The 18,265-nt window shown below is 32.8% G+C and overlaps 1 protein-coding gene and 1 long non-coding RNA gene across 7 annotated transcripts in view; one reads left to right on the top strand and one right to left on the bottom strand.

Moving 5' to 3' along the window:
- Positions 1-2,656: 2,656 nt before the first annotated feature.
- Positions 2,657-18,265, top strand: part of LOC145260367 (uncharacterized) — a 341,973-nt gene continuing 326,364 nt past the window's right edge. For 4 of the 6 annotated variants that reach the window (XR_013864279.1, XM_080118307.1, XM_080118301.1 and 1 more), the window contains exon 1: positions 2,657-2,962. The gene's annotated coding sequence lies outside the window, so the exon portion shown is untranslated. Of the gene's footprint in view, positions 2,967-18,265 lie in introns of all 6 variants that reach the window. The other 2 variants (XM_080118304.1, XM_080118302.1) reach the window with 2 other exon arrangements.
- LOC145260366 (uncharacterized) lies at positions 6,610-8,512 on the bottom strand. The gene is made up of 2 exons (XR_013864278.1): positions 8,205-8,512; positions 6,610-7,278 (listed from the first exon to the last, which is right to left on the bottom strand). It is a non-coding gene; the product is annotated as an uncharacterized LOC145260366 (long non-coding RNA).

Below are 18,265 nucleotides of genomic sequence, written 5' to 3'. Positions count from 1 at the left end.
TATGAAGTTCATTAGTTAAACGACCACTGAGAATTTTTGCATTTCATAAACTTGATTATTATCCATAGTGCTTGAAGAAAGTGTGTTTATGGCAACAAACGAAATCCTCCACTCTCTGAGACAGATAGCAGCAAACTGAATGTATACAATGGACAGTTGCAATCTTGAGGTATCTGGCATCTACCCAGATACTGAACTAATATGTACAAGGCGTGTTTGAATCAAATTCTCACTTTATTTATGCTGTTATATTCATTTACAGGATGGAATGATAAAATTGTTGCCTTAGAAAAGATGACATGATTCCATTTCTGATTGATGAAAACCGGTTTTCTTTATTTTATTGCAGACCATCTACTAGTTGGTCAGTTGTGTACAAATACCAAGACCGATAGGAGCCTTTTATAATGTCTGAAAGTGACACAATGTTCAACGAGCGAGATTGGAGACACGCCGCTATACAACTCATGCTCTTTACCGATCCAAGTTATGACAACAGGACCATTGCCAGCACCCTCCAAATAAATCGCTGGATTGCCACGAATAACAGGGACGTGCCCAGTGTGATGAAAACAAATTTTCCGGCCATGGTTATGGTCTTTGGCGTGGTTTCAAGTGTGGGCCACATCATGCCACCTCACATCTTCAAAGTCGGCTTGAAAGTGAACACCAAAGTGTACCTGGATGTACTGAAGAGTTTGTTGATCCCCTGATACAATCAGGTTGGTGCTGGCAGACCTGGGTGTGGCAACAGGATTCGGTGCCAGCCTACAACTCCAAAGAGGCTTGTTTTCAGAAGGAGTTCTATGACTTTGTAGCCTTCTCTCACTGACCCCAATTCTTCCCCGATCGTAACCCACTGGACTACTTTGTTTGGTCATATATTGAAAATATAACAAACATGACCTCCCACAAGAAAAGCCAACCTGATCGCTGCCATCTGCCAAGTATTTGCTGAACTCCAGCCTGTGCTTGTGGAATAGGCATGCTTCTTGTTCTGCACCCATATTGAAGGAGTGATTGAGACTGAAGGCGGCTGCATTGAATAGATGTTAGCTCTACTACATAATCAAGTTACCTGAATTGATTTTTTGCAGTAAAAGTTTTAAAATAAAGCTGTAATGTTTGTTGTGATACTTTTATCGTTCCACCCTGTATTTATGACTGAACGAATTAGTTCAACCAGACCATGAAGGGTTAATGGAAACATTAATGACCCGTTTCTTATTCAATTCCAGTCAGATGCATCCAGACACAGCTGACTTCATCCAATGGCTATCCTCATCCCGACATTTTTCAACCAACAATTTAATTACAAAAATATCTAATTTTTATGTAAGGTTTCCACATTCTTTTCAACTGTATTCATAAAAAAATTATGCATTATTTGGATTATCTTACGCCTAACAGCTATGTTCCAAAATTTATTATGATCAGTTAATTAGTTTAGGAGTGAATCCTGTACATACAAATATATAAGTAAATTAACTTACTTTTATGAGACAAATAATACACAACTATTCCCCTCTTCTGTACTCACAGACTCATCAGCGTGACTAGACACAGTAAGAGTATTACCCAAGATTTGAAACCCGGTCTTCAGATTTCTTCTAATCATAACCAGTGATGTTGTATTTCGCACCAAAAATCCTTTACAGATATGTGGCCAATTATATTGTACAAATTAAAATTAATTTTTTGTTAGTTCACACATTTTACAGCACTAATAACCTCAGTTCTTTTTAAAGAAGAGTAGGTGCTTTTTTATAATCAAATTTATTTTCAAAACAGAAATACAGAAAAAAATTTATAATATACCTACCTGCCATGGAACAAAGATATCATTTTCCAAAAAATCACGTAAATTGATCTACTAGTTTTTTTTTTTTTAAATTAAGAAAATCAAAATTTACGATGAAGTGAGACGTTATACTTAGATTCGCCATATTAAATAAATGAAGAAGAGACAACTCAATTCGAACTATCAAGATTAAAATTAGCTTTCTAATGGCTAGAATTTCCTATTAAAATCGCTAAAAATCGTAAAAAATTATTTTCTGCATGCATATATATTTAAAAACAAAATACTTACCCAATTTATATGATTTTTAGAATATGATATATTCGTTCCATGACGGGTTCGTACATCATAAAGATTTTTCTACAATTTAGTTTTTTCAAATAGGTTTTATTATAAATAAGAACCAAAGAGTATTGTATCACACTAAGTGGAACCAGAGTACTCCACTCATAGGAGAGTGTCACCGGTATTTTATATAGGAAATCATTTTTGTACGATTTTTAACGATTTTAATAGTAAATTGTATCCCTTACAAATGTGATTTAGGTATCGATAGTTCACGTTGAGTTGTCTCCTCTTATTTAAAACACATGGCGGATCAAAACACTACATCTCGCCTGGTCATAAAATTTGATTTTCTTAATTTAAAAAAAAAAAAAAATAAAATAAAATACTTGATCAATTTATATAATTTTTAGAATATGACATCTTCGTTCTGTGACGGGTATACACATCATTAAGTTTAAAAAAACAAAAAAAAACTATTTTTATGTATTTTTATTTGGAAAATAGGTTCAATTCTAAATAAGTGCTAAGTTTTTTGTTTGCTAGTAAATTTTACGACGCTGATAATTTAAGAAAGAGTATTGCATCAATGCATCACACTAAGTGGAACCAGAGTGCTCCAATCGTAAGGGAACGTTACCGAGCAATAAATGTTTTATATCTTGTACGGGCCACCGTAATTCTACTCGCTGCGCAATGCATTGTGGGTGTACTGTAACGCAGTGTAAAATCTAATGGCAACATCGAACTGTTCAGGTCGATGATGGATTCTCTTTCTTCCTCATATTTCACCGCTATTTAAATGATAACATTACTTATGACGACCAGAAACCAACCACGGGACTTTATGTGGAATTTTATCTTGTACTTATATTAGTAAGTAAGCATGCAAAAACGATTTTCTTCCATTTTTCATTGAATATTATTCTTAGTTGTCAGCTTATTTATTCGGCCTTTTACGAATTTTTCTCCACTAGTGACGACATCAAATCAGGCGAAGACGAAAAAGAAAAACAACGATATGTCCTGTTTATTTTGTTCACTAAAACCTGGATGATTGACGATGCGATTCGTTAAACTGCTGTTGGGTTTCTCTAGGAATAGTTTTAGTATTTCCTTTAATCGTCTTGTTGACTCCAGTAAAATAGTATTTTTTATTTTTTTTGGTTTGTTTTTAACATTTTTCCGCGAGATTCGGAGATCCACATATGGAGTGAGAAAAGGGATATTTCAAGGCAACACCTGGTTGCTTCATGATTCATTTTATTTGTTAAATTCATTCTCTTTTTTATATTTATTTATATTCATTTAACCTAGATCTTCTTTTTAAAGAAAATAATTTCTATTATAACTGTGATGAAAAGACAATTCATTTTTAATTAAAATAAAATGTCTTTTTTTTCTTTAATCAACCCTACCTGAGGAAAAAAATGGTCATTTATTTTTTTTTTTTTACAACGACTTTTTTTTCTTTAATTTCTTATTTAATAATGTCTTGATTACCTCTCGTGATTTTTTTTTTTTTTTATATCCCGGATACATTTATTTTATTAATGATTAAAACAAAAACAAAAAAACAACTAAATTCTGTGAAAAACAACGTCCAAAACTCCAAGAGTAAAAAATCTTTTATTAATAATCAACCTGTGATCATTTGTGTTTCTCGTCTCTAAGTGACTTACACATTTATGTACTTTTAATCGATTATTTATTGGGAGGGGGGAAAATGCAATAGCGTTAAATAAAACGAAATTAGAAAAAAATGTTTCGGCGCTTCTACACTATTGGGAGGGAATTTCGGAAATCGTAATACTGAATTTTCACATGAAAAACGTATTCATCGTATTTTTAAGATGGTTATATCCCAAAATTACGAAAATCGATAAGGTAGAAAATTATTTAAAAAAAAAATAGGGTGCTATTTTTTAAATCGTATTTCCAAGTTTAATTAAAGTTTTCTGATGTTTTTTTTTTATTCAATTGTAAGGTTAATAGTTACAAAACACCCTCCCCATGTTCAGAATGGCTTTTTAAATAATAATGTTGTTATTTCAGCACAGATCAATAAGTGCACTCACTAGTACCAAAAATAGAATTTGATGAAAACAATCGTAAGACACAGAGTTCAAAAGGGAGGTAATCTTCCGTTTTGATTTAAACAAGATAGCCGCAATTTTCACCTAACACGATTAAAGTTTTGTTTAATAATTCAGTAAAATTCAGGTAATTTGGATTGCATAATTTGGAAGCTACCATTGTAATTAATTAGAATTGACAAAAAAAAAAAAAAAATCAGTTGAAACCATTGTTTTTTTTTTTTTTTTTTTTTTATCTGAAAACTCCATTTGTCGACTACAAAATCTCATCCCAATTTTGTAGAAGCGCCGTTGCCCGTTGGTTCTTATGCACTTTGTTACCATGCTATTTTTTTTAATAATATCTTCAAGTTAAATTCAAGTTTTACGATATCTTTTTTAAATTTATAGGTGAAAATAATTACAAAACACCCTCCCCATGTTAAGAATGGTTTTCTAAATACTAACGTTATTTCAGTACGGTAACAAAAGTGCATAAGTACCAAAATGTTATTTAACTATATAATAATTATGATTAAATACTTAATTATATTATAATTTATTACTTAATTATATTATAATTTATTTCACTTTTTTTTTTTTTTTTTTTTTTTTTTTTTTTTTTTTTTCGTAAACAAGTCACAAGCATTTTAATATTTGTATGAAAAAGGAGTACTTATGCAGAATACGGAACATTTAAATAAAATTTTTAATGCTTGTACAAAGAAAGGCGACAGGTCAAACAAGGGAGTTTTTTTTTTTTATTAAATTGTTAGGTGAAAGTACAGAATAATTACAAAACACCCTTGGCTTTCTTAATGTTATTTCAATGCGGTACAATAAGTGCATAAGTACCAAATTTAAACAGCAAAAACAAGATCAGTGTAGTATCTGTTCTGACCTTTTCTATCCTTTGTCAGTGGAGGAGAAATCCTTCATGACTGAGACAATTTTAATTTTTTGTTCCTATTCGATTTGTCTCGCATTTTCATTATTTTTGTATGCTGTAAAAAATTAGAAAAAATATTAGTTTATTTAAAGCTTTTTTCTTTTAAATGGTAAAAAAAGTTAGGATGATAATATTAAATAAGTTACATCGTGTTACATATAAGGGTAGGGGATAAAACTGGTGCGGGTGCGCGTTGGAGGTACCTAACGAATAATAAGCAAAAATTCAAATCTAAAATGATTTCTAAAATAAGCAATCTGAATTATGCCCCCTGTTTCTGCAATCTTATAAAAAAATCGATTTGTCGTCTTTGTACAAGCACCGAATTTTCAAGTTAAGTTCAATTTTTTATAGTATCTTTTGTTGATTAAATTATTTATGTGAAAGTACAGAAGAATGACAAAATACCCCTTTCCAGGTTAAGAATATGGGGTTAACATTATTTCAGCACGGTCCGTATTCTGCCTATTTACCAAAAAAGTAAATTTCGTGACTATTCGAAATTTACAAGAATTTGGACGCATTTAAACTGTCGAATAAGATCCGGCGGTAGGTGTATCAGAATTTTTGTAGGAATTTTTGACACCCCTAACACGAAACTGCGAATAAAATATAAAAATCTCGTAATTTCTCCTTTAAAAGTGGGTTGTTTATTTTCTTTATGGATTATACTTCCAAAATAAACTATTAAAGTTGTTTTAAAAGTTATAGAAATATTTTTTTTATTTAAAAAAAAACAGTAATGAATTTTACGAACTCAATATTTTTCAATTTTTAAACTTTAAAAATCTATAAAAATTTTTCTATTGATTCTATTTTTACCATATTTTCAGGATCAATGTGAATTTTTATGCTCTTTCCAATAAACCGAATATAATATTTTAGACAAACGTTTTTTTTTTTTAATTCACGCCCCCCTCCCATTTTCAAGTGTCTATTAAAAAGTAAATAATTCATTTACTCAGTTTTATACATCACAAATTGAAGAGAAAAGGTCAATATATTTAAAACAACAAAAAAAGTAGTGTTTTTTAGAAATTTACCTGTAAAGTTTGAAGTTTTAAAACCTTTTTTTTTAAACCACGTTGTTTGTTTTTTCTTTTTTTTTTTTAATGAAACCTTGGTCCTTGCTCCTTTAATTGAAAAAAAAAAAAAATTAGGGCTTGAATTACATTTTTCGAGTAGTTATAAGCTTGGAAAGACAGGGGGTCGAATAATTCACGCCTCCCATTTTGAAATGTCTATTAAAAAGTAAATAATTAATTTACTCACCAAAGTGTTGTATATCACAAATTGAAGAGAAAAGGTCAATAAATAATATATTCAAATTAAAAAAAAAAGTAGTGTTTTTTAGAAATTTACCTGTAAAGTCCGAAGTTTAAAACCTTAAAAAAAAAAAAAAAAAATTTTTTTTTTTTTTTTTAATGAAACCTTGGTCCTTGCTCCTTTTTAATTGAAAAAAAAAATTAGGGATTGAATTACATTTTTCAAAGAGTTATAAGCTTGGAAAGACGGGGTGGAATTATTCACTATTTTTCACGAAATTTCTGACACACCTGTCCGGTGCTTATGCACTTTTGTTACCGCGCTAGGTGGACCTGAACGAGCGACCCCCCTCTTCTCCTTTTTTTTCTCTGCTGTTCGTTTTTTTTTTTCTTTTTCAGTGAATTATTATTGATTGAACACAAATAAACCAGATTATCTAAAAAAAAAAAAAAAAAAAAATTTAAGTCATTATTTCAATATTTGAAAAGGGGGTGCTCACTTTTTAGTTACAACTTTATAGTAAATCGATTCTCCTCCCCCTTTATTTTGTAAACACTGAAAGGAACTATTACCTTTTTTTTTTTTTTTGTACTTGTGCATAAGAATAGTAGTGAGGCTTTTCCTTCGACACCAAAACCAACAGTCTAGGCTATTATTGAGATGACTTGTTGACGGAGGTTTGGTCCTGTGCAGTTCTAGGAGGCCCACCCTCCCAGGCTTTATCTTCTCCCTTTGAGAAGGGGTTAGTTTGAGGCTAATCTTATGAGGCGCCCCTACCGAGGAATGCTGACGAGGCTGTCCAGGCATTTATTTATTTTTTTAAGTACTCTTCCTTCGGGGAGCGGACTCCTTAAATCCCACTTTCCGACCCTTATGTCGTATCATCCCGCCGTAGAAGGGAGCTATGGAAAAAAAAAAAGTTTTCAATGAGTTTCTTTTTTAAATAAAACTGTATTAAAAAAATATAGTTAATATTCAGTGACAATACATAATTAAAATAACTTTCCTCACCTGCTGAACGACTGTCTTCATAAAAACCCCGCCCTCTTAGTGTCAAAATAAAACCAGTCACAACCGTGGCCTTCCTAATATATTACGAAGGCCACAACAACAAATCTATACTATAGATCTTTGGCACGACTTTAAAAGGCATCCAGTAAGACCCCATTTAGGGACTGTGGGGGAAATTTGGATTTGGCCCTTAGTTACCACTGCTTCCAATTTCATTTTGGCCCGAAGTGGTAATACCTGTTAGAGCATCTAGTTGTTGCCAGATCAGGCTGTCTGGAGATACTGACTTCCAGACCTAAAATGCACCAAACATTGATGTTATTGTTTTTATTCTTTCCCTTTGCAAAACATGTTCTGCAAAGTCAAAATCAACAATATTCTTTCTACAAAACAACCAAACTAAACATCATGAATAAATACTTGAAGATATAAAGAACTTTACAAAATTACTGGATTTGGTATCAAATAACCCCAAAATGGTTGATATGTCGTAAAACAACCAACCAACCAAAACCTATATTATAGTGTCAGTCTAGGAAAACTCTTCCGAAATTTGGTCAATTTTTATTTTTACTCATTCAGAGTGCTCCATTTTGTGAAGCTGGATTTCCCCTCCACATTTAAAACCGTCATTGTGTTTACTTTGCCCTCGTTGGGGAGGCAATTAACTGTTGGGATTCGAACAAAAGCAGCCTTCTTGTTAAACTTAGATTTACTAGAGACATCGTTATGAAAGTGGTTTTTTTTTTTTTTTTTTTTTTAATTTTAAAAAAAAATTTTTTTTTTTTTTTTTTAAGCTTTTAATTTTTAACTTTACCATGTTTTGTGTAACTTTAACTCTCGCCCTCACGGAAACAAATTAGACATGTTCGTTTTTAAAAACGAATGTGGGGGAAACCAAACCTCCTCCCATCCAGGTGCAGACACTAGATAATAAACCCGTTCTCACGTTTTTGGAGAAAATGGCCTGGTAGGATGGCCAGTGCTTATATAGAATTAAAAAAAAAAAAAAAAAAAAAAAAAACATACAAAAATAAATCTCGTCACGGAAGGAAGATGATGTCATATTCGAAAAATTACGTAAATTGATCAAATAGTTTTAACTAAGAAATTTTTTTTTTTTTTAGCAATGTATGTATTTATTATAAGGCTAAACTTGATCTCGATACTTCGAATTGGAATTTTCTCTTTATTTATACTAGATCAAAAACATGGCCGACCAAAACTAAACCTCGTTTAGTCATGAAATTTGATTTTCTTTGAAAAAAAAATTAAAAGAAACTATTTGACTAGTACGTGACTGCAGCGGCTGCAGTGCACTTGCAGTGCATCATAAAGATTTGTTTGTATAATTTTTTTGTTCGTTAATAAGTGTAATTCTAAATAAGCACTAGGTGGCCACCTCAACCCGAACAGATACTACACTTTGATCTTAGTCCGAAGAGTGTTTGGCGGTTTCGATACTTATGCAGAATACGGACAATACTAAAATAATATCGTTATTCTTAACATGGGGAGGGAACGCGTTTTGCAACTATTTTGCACTTTCACCTAACAATTTAATAAACAAAAGATACAGTAAAAAGTCGAACTAAAAAAAACACCGTCTGTATTCTCAGCTTTGCATATACATTATTTACTGAGGTTTCTCGACCCGATCGTCGACCAAAATTTTCGTTATAATTTCATAAATAAAACGAGCGTCAAATTGTTTCTTGGTGCGGCTTTGTCTGCTTTCGGTTCAAGAGCACAGTTGAACCGTAATACTTGACTCATAATAGGTACGTGCAAAATGAATGCCGATGCTGAACATGCTCAAAATGTATAAAATAGACATTTTGACCTCTCCCTTTACTTAAAAATTCACCGAAAATCAGGAAATTTACCAATTTTAATGAAATTTGCAGTATTAATCAAATAATGATCACAGAATATAATGACCACATTATTTTTACTTTGATCTTAGTGGAAATGTATTTTGTTTGGTAAAACTTGCGGAAAACGCACTGTTTTATGGTTCTTGTAAAATTGGAACGGAAATTTAAATTGCGTTCCGTTTTAAATTCGGTATATTTTTTATTAACTCAGCATTCACATTCGACATGCCAACTTTAATAGGTTTTCGTGTATGCTGACAAGGTTGGGGGTGTCTATTCCGAAAGCCGTTCTCAACATGGGGAGGTTGGAGGTGTCTATTCGTTGTCGTCATACCTGAAAACATAAAAGTTGACATTTCCAATATGAACGGTGAGTTGAACTTATATAAAAAAAAATACCAAAATTACTTACTTTACTAAATATCTTTGAAATAATATTTATCTTTTTAAAGGATTTTTACAATGAATTTATTTAACTTCAAAATTTAGCTGTATTAGTTAGCTCACCTCACCGTGAAAACATTTTTCATACAAATATTTTTTTTCCTTTGGAAATTAACTTTATTCTTTAATCTTTCAAATACAATCAAAAAGTAGTCAGAAACCTACAAAAAAATTATGATAAATCGGCTTTCAAAACTATGCCCCCCCCTATCTTTATGCCACAATTTTTGCCCGTACCCAACTTATAAACTATAATTCTAGCTCCCCAAATAGATACTTCCCATTCATCCTGTCAGACATTTTTTATAAATAATAATAATAATAATAATAATAAAAAATGTGTTACTGTCAATTTCGAAAGTAATTTTTCGCTAGAATGTCTATCGGCCAAAATCGATCAATAATGTTTCAATATGGTTCATTTCTCTTAAACCAGACTTTTCTGTTTATTTTGTTTATTCTGTAGATTCAGGTATCCACATTCTGATTTAGAGTTGTTACACATTCTTCAGTGCTTTGTGTGGATTAGTAACGCAGTAACGCACTTCAGGTGAAACCATTACGTGTCCTGGCGAAATTATAAGTTCGAAAATTACGTAAAAGTAATGATCCAATAAAGAAATAATTACAAGTAAAAATCGATTATTTTATCCAATTTTATAGAATTTCTCGATTTATAGTTTTAGTATATATTTTAATATTAAAAGGTTCTCAAGATCCAAGGGCGGTAACTGCAATCGACCATTTTGATTAAATAATTTTAATACCGACATTTTTAAACACAAAATGTCAGGACGTAATTGTGAATGATTTTTGTCAAAAATACATTTAGCACATTTACTGGATCAATTTTCGTAATTGTAGGAATTTATACTAATTTCGCCATGACATTTAAGTACATAATGTTTTTTAACCTGAAATGCGTTGGTTTAAAACATTACTAATCTGCACAAGAACCCCCATTCTTTTTTTTTTTATATCTAATTTATAAAACTCACTAGGTCTGTCTGGATATTTTCAAACTCTATTTCTTCTGAAACCAAAAGTCGCAGAGCGGCGCTAAGAGCCTCAAATAATTAGATTTTTTATGAACCGTTATTTTATGGGTCTTTAGTTTTTAAGGGGTCAAAAAAAGGGTAAAAATTGAAAAAAAAATCGTTTTGATGCTAGCTGATTTCCACCCAAATACTTTTTTTTACTTTTGAAATTATGACTTTATAATAATATTACGAAAAAATATATTTAAGCGTATTTTACAACCAGGCAAATCCCCCCCCCCTCCACTAGTTCGCTATAATTCTGAATTCGATCTATCATCGTTGGCCAGTGTCTAGTCGATGCAGATCACTCCGGATTACTCGGGATTGTCTGTTATATTAGTTGCGATCTGTAGATCGCAAAGTCACTTGAACCGCGTTTTACATGTCAGCCACCGTTGTTAAAAATAAAAGAAAAAAATGTGAAATTGACCATCACCTCGGACCACCACCTGAATTAAATGTTTCCTTTAACTCTGCGTTAGTCACCTGGGTGTTCCAAGCATGGTTAGCCCCACAGTGTGTTAATACACCCTAATACAAAAATGTTTATAGTGTTATTATTTTGTAAAATATAATTCTCCTACTGGTTGAGGATATATCTACATTCCCTGTTAAACAGTTTGAATCACTTGTAGCGTGTTGATATTAATATAAAATAATACAATTAAATAAATTATAAAACTAAGGAAAAAATCAAGATATTATATTAGCTAAGTTCAAGACTGAAAAACTAATAAATTGTAAATAAAATAATAATCCCATCAAAATTTATGATAAAGAAAAAACCAAAACATTAATTCCATATTAAATATTACAGAATTAACTAATGATATATAATATGCGCTTGTATCCACAAATTTTCATTTCCACTGGAAAAATACAAAAATATATAAATCATAAAATCATAACTATGTTAGTCAGCTGGGGTGACTGGACACCTAGGACAAAGCAACGTCTACCTCCTAAGGAAAATCGAGATAACTGCGCCATACCATGTGTGTTATACTCTTGCTAAATCAAGAGAGTACTGAGAGGGAGGAAAAGAAATAAGTTGCCAACTAGGAATTATGGGCACTTACGAAAAATTGGTGTGATAAAACACTGCATGGGACTAATGCAAGTTAATATACTAATCGAATACTTTGTTTTATTTATTAGATTCAATGGCTATCTTTACAATTAATGTTTCCACTTCACTTCCGATTTTAACTACTTTGTTACGGTGTTTTTTTGTATATTAAATTGTTAGGTGAAAAAAAGAATATGTAAAGACCCATCACATGTTAAGAAGGGTTTTCAAAATAACATTATTATTTAGGAAAAAAAACGAAACATTCTTAACATGTGGAGGGACAAGTGGAAATGGTAATTGTGAAGATAACTAATTTAATTACGAAACTATCATATACATAAAAAGGTAAATTAAAAATTATTTACCTAATCTTATCTCTTTTGTGAAGCAAAACAATGGGCTCCCATAATGAAAACCGGTCCAAAAAAAAAAGGTTTGGTCAATTTTTTTTTTTTCAACACGTGCGGGCGATCGAGATCGATTTATCTAATATTTATTTATTGGTCCCCGCTTTATCGAAGAGGGACCCATGTTTTCAGTAGAGTCTGGACGATTGCCAGATAACCGTCCATTAATTTTTCCTGAAATTTTGCCACAAATTATGTTTCATCAAACAGATGTGCACAGTAAAAAAATTTTTTTTTGCAAAAATCCTCGTTGTGTCCCAAGGAGCTCAAGAGGTAAAAAAATGCCCCAAAATGGCCAAAAAATGATGCTTTTTTCCCGATAGCGTTTGATCCATCCAGTAAATTTTCCTGAAACTTGGCCAAAATGTGGAGGTCATTGTTCTTAATATAAATTCAGTAAGGGTAATCCTGGCAAAATTCAGGTTCGCATCCCTCTTGGACTTTTAGGGCTAAAAAAAATGCCTTTTTGGAGCTCTTTTTTCATATTACTCAAGAACTTATGTATGTCTATATAGTGGTTTTCCATCGTGCTGAATTCAAATATACATGTCTTAGGCATGAAAAGGCACTTTGTCCATTTTCACTGGGATTCAGCGTTCCCAGGGGTCACAAATGCCCCAAAATTGCAAAAAATGACCCCATAACTTTTGCCCCATCCATTAGATTTTTCTGAAACTTGGCGAAAATGTGAATGAAACGTTGGCTCTTCACACTTCTAATATTCATCATTTCTTCACCTTTTTTTTTTTTTTGTGGCGTCATCTCACATGCAGCACCAGAGGGGGGCCATGCACGCGCGGCTTGTTTATTTTTGAATTTAATTAACTTTTAATTTTTATTTTTAATCGTTGTAAAGAATATAACTCTTGGTTTTCCTGTTACGTGGTCTGTTTTTCGGTACAATAAATAATCCGCACCGAATTTTCAAAATTAAAATTTCAAAATGTTGAATAGACCAAGCACTTGTTAATTGAGTTAGCGGTCTTACACAAATGTCGGCAAATTTAAACATATGTTATTGGTTTTACCAATTGTCATAAAATTTTATCCATAGAATAGTATTATAATCTTGCAAAAAGCCTGCAAATTTTCATGTAGTTTCGTCATATAGAACCAAAGATATGAGCATTTCAATATTCAATTTGGTTACTAGTATGTATATATATATATATATATATATATATATATATAATCACCTTTTTTTTTTAATTTATTTTAATTTTTTTTATTTTTGGCAATTTTATAAGTTCCAAATCTCATTAACTATTGAACACATGAAGGCTCGTTGGAAATGTAATGACTTGAATTGTGTAGCGGACTATGTAACATTTATCCTTAAGGTCGCACATTAAGGGGATCACCCATCATCCAGAACCTATTTCTAGCACTTTTTTACAGCCATAAAATGTTTCAGTCATAGTCATTTGTTTTCCTAGTGTTGCATATGAATTACAAAATATTTTTGGTTTTCATACATAAAGTAAATTTCAGTGTATAAGGATTATTTGATACTGGAGATATAATCGTACTCTATTTCCAAAAGAGGGGAGATATAACATGAGAAATATTTGGAATCAAGTCTCCCATATCAGCTCATTTGAAACCATAGCAGTAAGTTTAAGTCTTCCCCTCCATCAAAGACAGAGATTTTGTGGAAATGTATATATATTAGTGTTAGTTCGATTAATTGGAAAAACCGGGACTTTTTAGGATATCGGAAAAATTTGTGCCTATTTTCCTCATGCCAAAAACGATTGCTTTAATTGTTTTTTTTATTTGACTGTTTAAAACAAAATCTTCCATTGCTGGTATTAAGATAATAAATATTTATTGATTTTTAGACTATAAGTAAAACTAAAATCTATCCCCCCCCTCGCATGTTTTTACGTTTGAGGAAATATATGCACATTTAATGTGTTTTACGATAATCGGAAAAAAAAAAAAAAAACACGTTTAAAATTATATATTAAGAGATTTCTAAAGAATCGAAATTTAGTTCAGATTTGGTAATTGTATCGGATTCGGGTGGGGGGAATATTGGAATCGTCTCATCACTAATATATATATCGTTTCTTTTTTTTTTCTTTTCTTTTTACCAACTTAACTAAATATAAAAATCATTTTTTAAACTCTAAATGTTGCTTCAATATCGCTATCTATGTATGTATGTATCTCTATCTATGTATGTATGTATGTATGTATATCTATGTATGTATGTATGTATGTATGTATCTCTATCTATCTCTATATCGGCGAAAAAAGCGATACCCCCTCCCTGTAGAAAAGTGCCCAGTTGAGGGTGAAGAAGTTAATGTTTTTCACCAATTTTTCTGTATTTGTTGTTTGAAGGGTCGAGTTTCAAAATGATACTGATCTTGGGAAAATTCGTCGCCTCTGTCGAAAGTTTTAGGCAAACATACATAAATTTATATATTTGTAGCTCAAATTTTCAACCCAAACCGATTAAAAAGCTTGCCCTATCTCTGAATACCCTTTATGTAAAATTTCAAATGTTTTAGACCAGAAATTGTCTGAGTAATTTGGTAAAGACCACAGAGGTGGAATTTTTAAAAAACTTTGACCCCTATTATGACCTCCTTAACCCCCTAATTGTTTTGGGCTCAAATCAAGTTATTAAGTTAGATCAATGTCCAAGGAACCTATATCTAAAATTTAAAGTGTTTAGACCCAACATTGGCGGAGAAGTTTGGTAGAGTTCTCAAAGGTCAAATCGTTGAACTTTGGCCCCTTAACAGCCAAATTTATGGCCGAAAACTGAATGCAAAGATTTTCCCAAATTTCAATATCCTGTATATCAAATTTCGAGTCTGTAGACTGAAAATTGTCAGTTATTGTGTATGGAAATATACACAGACAGACAGACAGACAGACAGACACTTTCACTTATATATATATATATATATATATATATATATATATACACACATTCACAAGAGCCTGGTACGTTTATGTTTGTAAATCCGGGATTTGCTCCTAACTATATTTGAAATGCGTATTTATATTCATAAGAATGTTAGGATGAATATTGATTACTTTTTCTTCTGTGGTCGAGCATGTCTTTTTTTTTTTTTTTTGTCTAATGAAACCAATACTGGCTTAAAACAGTTTTCCATAGAAACTATAGGCAGTAGAAGTGATTGTTTTCTTGCCTAAAGTTTCTATGCAATTAATCCTTAGAAAATGACTTCCAGCCTGTAGCTGAATAATGTCATCAACGGATGGCAACATTTGATGCTACTAAGACAAAGCATCTTTCCTTTAACAGTTATAAGAAACGTTTCCAACCACCGATTGCCATGGCGACTAGCACCTTACCTGAGAATCCCACATTCAAATTCTTCGACCTAACTTCCACAGGTAACATGAATTGGAACAAATACATGGAAGAAACTGCCAAGCCTGCTGCAAGGAAAGTGGGCTTCCTCTACTGTGCTAGAAAACTTCTGAAACCTGCCAGTATCCTATGTCTCTACAAAGCCACCATCTGCCCATGTGTGGATTATTGTCGCATCTGGGCTGGTGTACCAGCCACTAGTTTCTCCCCTTTAGAGGGAACCCCAAAAGAGTCTCTAATCTAATAGATTCTTAACTGTTTATCAAACCCTAGCCCCTGTCTCATTGTCGCAATATTGCATCCCTATACTTATCTTACAAGTACTTCAATGGAATGTGCTCCGACGAACTTGCTGCTCTGGTGCTGGCTAGATATAAATAAACCCAACCAGCTCGACAAGCAATTAAATCCTACCCTTTCAATGTAGAGATCGCCCAGATGCCGGAAGGCTTTCTATTACTCTAATATTCTTTTCCTTTTTTTTTTACATAGGCATTACCACATTATCAAGGCCCAGAGGCCACTCAAGGATAAGGGTTAAAGAGTGTACAGTAGAAATTGGACAATATAGTAATCATTAGTAATGAAAATTAGGTAAATTTGAACTACTTTTGAATTCCCTCCTTGCTCCTTGGACTATACCAACATACAGAAATGTAATGTGAACATTTTTGCTGCACAACTACCTACTTAGGATGCCCCCTATGGATATGGCCTCTAATTTGAAGTGGTCTTTTATGACAATGTACCTTGTTTGGGTGTAAAAAAAAAAATGAACACAATTTATTATTTGTTTAAAAAAAATAAATAAATAAAATAAAAAGTGTATTTTAAGCACATTTCATGTTAACACATACAGAGTGAAATGATAAAATTGTTGCACTAGAAAAGACGGCATGATTCCATTTCCATTTGATGAAAACCGGTTTTATTTCTTTGTTGCAGACCAACTACTAGTTGGCTAGTTGTGTACAAATTCCAAGAGAGGAAGGGGCCTTATATCATGTCTGAAAGTGATACAGTATTCAACGAGCGAGATCAGAGATGTGCTGCTGTACACTCTCTACTCTCTCTACTGATCCAAGTTATAACAACAGGCCCATTGCTAGCACCCTCAAAACGCATCGCTGGACTGCCACAAATAACAGGGACATACCCAGGGTGATGAAAACAGGTTTTGGCTACGGTTATGGTCTTTGGTGTGGTTTCAAGTGAGGGCCACATCATGCCACCTCACATCTTCAAAGTCAGCTTGAAAGTCAACACCAAAGTGTACCTGGATGTGCTGAAGAGTGTGAATATCCTCTGATGCAATCAGGTGGCCGCTGGCAGACTCTGAGTGTGGCAACCAGACCTACGCTGGCCCACAAATCCAAAGAAACCCAGGCTTGTCTTCAGAAGGAGTGCTACGATTTTGTACTCTTTTCTCACTGACCCCCTCCTCCCCTAACCTGTTTGGTCATACGTCGAGACCATTACTGATATGACCTCCCGCAACACCAAAGCTAATCTGATTACCGCCATCTGCCGAGTATTTGCCGAGTATTTGCCGAGCTCTTGCCAGTGCTTGTAGAAAAAGCATGCTCCCAGTTCCGGACCCATATTGAGGCGGTGATTGAGGCTGAAGGTGGCTACATTAAATGTCAGCTCTACTACAAAATCAAGTTACCTGAATTGTTTTTTGTTTTCAAAGTTTTAAAATAAAGCCTTAGTGTTTTTTTTTTTCTTTAGGGCGATAACTTTACCTTCCATCCTGTATATTAAAAAAAAGGGGGGGGGGGGTGAATAAAATGAAAGTGTCGAAATGTAAAAATGGGATGAGCCAAAGTGAAATTATGATTTCCTGCCAATGAAACTGATAAAACGATGTCATGTAAACTTGGCAATTGCTTAACTTCTCCCCCCCCCCACACTTTTTTTTTTTTTTTTTTTTTTGAATCAATTATTTTTATTATTCATTCTTTTTAGTATTCAAACTAAGTGTCTAGTGTTGATGTGACCAGTCATTTCCAAACCATGAGGAAAATGATTATTTGATTATAGATATTAACTTTGCTGACATCTATAGTCTATCTATAAATATAAAAGCGAAAATGTATGTGTGTTTGTTTGTATGTTTGCATGTCTCGCAAAAACTTTTCACAGGGTTCACGGATTTTCGCCAGATCGGTATCATTTTAAACTTCCAAGCTTCATCCGACAAATATAAAAATTTGGCCAAAAACGTTAATTTCTTCACCCTGAAATCAGCAGGGGGGGGGGTCAGCAAAAACCGTCCTCTCATGACGAGTTCGGTTTTACGCATGTGTCATACGACGTCATAACCCGATTTACTTCAAATATTTGAAAAAGCGACAGGATTTCGTGGCCGTCGTCTTAGCTCAGTTGCTTAGAGCGCGGCCTCATTATCTAAAGGTTTTGGGTTCGAATCGTGGTGTGAGATTTTTTTTTTTTTTTTTAAATTTTAATATTGAAGCAGGGTTATTTAAACCATTTTTCATGTATTTTTCAGATTTTTTAACGTTCGTTTTTCTGTTTTTTTACTTCGCTTATTCTCATTTTCATTAACACACCCGTCCGACCACACACGCCTCCAAACACGCGGGCAACGTGAAAATGTGTGTATGTATGTTCGCTTTTTGTGTATGTCTGCAAAAGGCTTTTTTCCGGTGGGTCCTCGAGG

This window comes from Euprymna scolopes, chromosome 36 (genome assembly GCF_053919585.1).
Source record: "Euprymna scolopes isolate OS-2025 chromosome 36, ASM5391958v1, whole genome shotgun sequence".
Lineage (NCBI taxonomy): Eukaryota > Metazoa > Mollusca > Cephalopoda > Sepiida > Sepiolidae > Euprymna > Euprymna scolopes.
Note: the sequence above shows the minus strand (reverse complement) of the source record. Positions and strands in the feature narration are given on the sequence as shown.